General features: G+C 44.6%; 1 long non-coding RNA gene across 1 annotated transcript; it reads right to left on the bottom strand.

The window, feature by feature from the left end:
* Positions 1 to 270: 270 nt before the first annotated feature.
* LOC125393841 (uncharacterized) lies at positions 271 to 3,057 on the bottom strand. Its single transcript, XR_007229980.3, has 3 exons — positions 2,928 to 3,057; positions 2,618 to 2,794; positions 271 to 657 (listed from the first exon to the last, which is right to left on the bottom strand). It is a non-coding gene; the product is annotated as an uncharacterized LOC125393841 (long non-coding RNA).
* Between the last annotated feature and the right edge of the window lie 1,066 nt (positions 3,058 to 4,123).

Below are 4,123 nucleotides of genomic sequence, written 5' to 3'. Positions count from 1 at the left end.
ACGAACCTCTGGCTGTTTTTCATGGCACACAAGAGACAAGGTGGTCCCTGGCACTTGTTTATTTTCTCATCCCCTGGTCATTAAAACAAGGGGTAAGGACACAGGTGGGAAGGGAACCCCATGGACCCTGCTTCTATGCCACCCTCCTTTTCATCCTTGTCTACCTCCTCCCTTTCCTCTTCTTCCTCCCCATCACCATTACCACAACTTTTCCATTCTTCTCCATCCTGCCATACAACTGCCCTGATTACTTGAAAACACCTCCCAAAAGAAAAAGCCGATAGAGGAGCCTTGAATGCGCCCCATGTTGTTTACCTCACATTTGGCTTTAGGTAAAGCAGGTCAAGGGAAAACAAACTCCCCATCCTAAAGGCCTTGACCGTACTTGCCTTGGTCAGATGACCCTCAAGTTAACTGACTCTGAAACTATCTTCTCTCTCGACAGCAGATCAGTTCTCACGGCTCAGTAGGTGTGGCTCCCTCCGTTGGAGTCCCAGGGCAGGCTGACATGCTTGCTGTTTCGTCTTTTCAGGGTCTCCCCCAATGTTGGTGGTCTTATTTTCTCTTTGGAATAATTTGCACAGCCTTCTCAGGTTGGCTTCTCTGTAGTCAGCATTTGCAAATGTTTGCACCATTACAACAGAATTTTGGACGGCTCTGTGGGGCAGTAGATGAAAAACTTAAAAAGATTACCTTGACCCAATAATGCCAACTCCGGGAAATGTTTTTAGAAAATCATCAAAGACACAGCCAAAAGTGTGGGTATAAGAGTATTTATTTCAGTGCTGGCTATAATAGTAAAGAAAATAAGGGGAAAAAATCCACAGAAATTGCTTAAATAATTCATGGCGACATTAAGAAGTCATTCCCTTCACCGCCTTTGTGTGTGTGCGTTTGTGTGTGTGTGTTTGTGTGTGTGTGTGTATGCTTGATATGTGTGTCAGTCAGCTTTATGTACCTGCAACATATACCCAAGATAATCAATGTATAACAAAGAAAGATATATTTTGATTCACGGTTTCAGAGGTGTCAAACCATGATTGATTGGGCCTGTTACTTTCTCTGTGGACGGCATATCACAGCCACAGTCAGTGAAGGAGCAAAACCCTTCACCTCATACTTAGAATGTGGGAAAGAGGTGAAGATGAGGGAACTGGGGCTCTACAATCCTCTTCAAGGGCAAGCGAGTATGGCTGTGAGGTATGTGCCAGAGAAGACGCCTGCAACCGTGTAAGGCATTCTCAGAGACGGCTGGTGCTAGCTGGCTTTTTGTCAATTTGACACAAGCTGTAATCATCTGAAAGGAGGAACCCTCAATGGAGAAAATGCCTTCATAGGATCGACCTATAGCAAGCCTTTGGAGCATTTTCTTGATTAATGATGGATGTGGAAAGGCTTAGCTCACTGTGGGTGCCAAGTTTGGGTCGGTGGCCCTTGGTGGTGTAAGAAAACAGGCTGAGCAAGCCATGAGGAGCAAGTCAGTAAGCAGTGTTCCTCCATAACTGTGCTTCAGCTCCTGCCTCCAGGTGCCTGCCTTGGCTTCCCTGCATGATAGACTAAAACAATACATTGAAATAACCCATTTTATTCCCCAAGCTGCTTTTGGTCATGGTATTTTATCATAGGAATAGGAACCCTAAGATACCTCCACTCGGGTGAGGAATGGACTATTGGCTTCACTGCGGAAGAGAGTTTCAGGAGGAGCAGAGATGAAACAGAGTAGAAGGTAGTAGAGAGATTTTAATGCAGATTGAAACATGGGGGAAGGGAAGTGCTCCCAGAAAGGGCAGGGCACAACCAAACAGGCTTTTTGTGAGAGGTTCATGTTTAGCTAGTTGTCTTTACGGTTGCCACATATATGATTTTGATGGGTTCTGAAGTTGTGAGGCAAACAGGCATAGGAGATGATTTGGCCTAGGACTCTACTGGTTTTAACTGTGTAGACCCTCCCTTTCTTTTAATAACATACATGACAGCCTAGTTCATTTACCTGCACATGCTACACACATATACCTACCTCCCGATAAGGCACCTAGCAACTTTAGAACCCCTTTGAACATCATGTCAGTTGGGCTACATATTCCTCTCTCTAAACAGTTGTCTAAGTTTCTCTGCCACTAAAACGATCAAATTAGCTGCTTTCTATTCAGAAGTATTCATGATGTATCCCGAACGATGGAAATTGAAAGGCTCTGTTCAGCCTAGTTAACTGAACTCTTAGGGCAGGACCCCTACTTACCCTCTTACGCCTAGGCATGCACAATTAGGGATGCCTATGGCTAAGATGAGATACATTATGGGAAGAGACACGCACCAAAGGAAAAGAATGTATGACTTAATCTATCAATCATAGTAGAGGACCCCCTAAACCACACTCCTTAATAACCAGCTCCTTCTGTCCTTAGATTCCATTAAAGGAAAAAGGACCCCAGGCTGGGACCTGGGACCCTTGAGTCCCTTCACTCATGAGGCCTTCTGTCACTGTTGACAGGGCTTCCCTCTCTGGTCTGTATTCTGAATCAAGTTCTCGTGTTCCATTGGGAAATCTGTGTGGCCCTTGTTTTCAGCTCTCTGGGAAGGAGGCTGAGAATCTGGAAATATCCAACCCCACACTGACCTCGGATCACCGGTGACAGAGATGGGTTGCTAAGGGATTTAAATGGGATCTTGGGCTGGCTCCTGAGTGCACTAGGGTTACAGCTGGTATGTCAGCACCCTAAGATGGCTCCAGGAAGTGATGTCTCGACTGTTATTGAAAGTCAATAGTCTTGTTTGTAAGATTTCTTGGACATTTCTGGGAAAGACAGAAGGCCAAAGTCAAATTCACATATACTACGACCTTATGCATAGTTTGTCACCATTTTCACATTTTTATCTTAAAATATCTTTCTATGAGAGAAATACGATGTCTATGTCGGCAAACTTACAGCACACGTTGTGCTGGGATGCTTGATTCTCGGTTGGAGCTGGGCTTCAGCCAGATTCCCAGAAGGCAACACCCCACTCCTCTGTCCCCCTTAGTCTTCCTCGTTTCCACTCTGCCTCACACAGGGCAGCGGTTAGACCTCCCACGCGGCCATACGGTTTCTACCACCTCTCAACAGAGCTGAGCCCAGTCAAAGCTTTTAACACATGGGTCTTCGGGACACATTCCAAATCTCTCTCGCGCCACCTTGATTCAATCTCCATCCTCCAGAACTGGCTGCCTTTTTTTTGGTTTTTCCTACGGGAGGCCCGGCAAGGGGGCGTCAGAAGACAGGGTCTTCATTCTGGCTGCTTTTCCACTTATGGCCGTGGATGCCACCAAGCCTCACGGTCCCGCCTTTGTTTGCAAACCACTGTGGGTAACTGCTCCTGCCTAGCTCAGGTTCAGTAACGGGAAGCTTTGTCGGGTTCAGCTGCGGTTCAGCAGCTTCTGTCCCTCAAAGGGCCCTCATGAGGCCAACGGAAAACAAGCCGGTTGTCGTGGCACACACGGGTAGGATTTGCTGAAGGAAAACAAAATGTGTTTTCTACTGGGACTCTACACGATGCAATGCAGGGGAAAAAAAATAAGGCTGGAAACCACAACCTCAACTTGTACATAAATAAAAATATTTAGAAAGAGAAAACATTCATATACAGAGGGAAAATACGGTATAAAGAAACATCAAGGACCTGTCACTGTGTCACCGCTGCAAGACTGCAGGCTGTTTTTTAATCTCTGCACAACTTTATATTGTCTGCTTTTTGTTGTTGTTGTTGTTGTTGCGGTTGTTGCTGTTGCTTGTTGAGACATGGTTTTGCTATGTAGCCCAGACTGGCCTAAAACTTGTGGCTTTTCTTCTACTTTGACCACTGAGATTCCAGCCTATTGTGTGCATTCTTGGAAATAACCATGTATCCACTTGAAATGGAAAAAAAATACATTTAAAAACAAAACTGATAATTAAATCAGCCATCTTCAAATAATAGATTATAGATTTTGAGTAAATACATGATAATATATCATGACACATACATATACATTTCTTTCTATGTTGTAGCATAGAAAGAAATATAAATATTTTGGTAGGAGGTTTTGCTATGTCTCTACTCTTATTCATCATATCTTACCCACCACTGAGATACTTTCCTACACCTG

The sequence above is a fragment of the Myodes glareolus genome, chromosome 20 (genome assembly GCF_982192425.1).
Source record: "Myodes glareolus chromosome 20, mMyoGla1.1, whole genome shotgun sequence".
Lineage (NCBI taxonomy): Eukaryota > Metazoa > Chordata > Mammalia > Rodentia > Cricetidae > Myodes > Myodes glareolus.
Note: the sequence above shows the minus strand (reverse complement) of the source record. Positions and strands in the feature narration are given on the sequence as shown.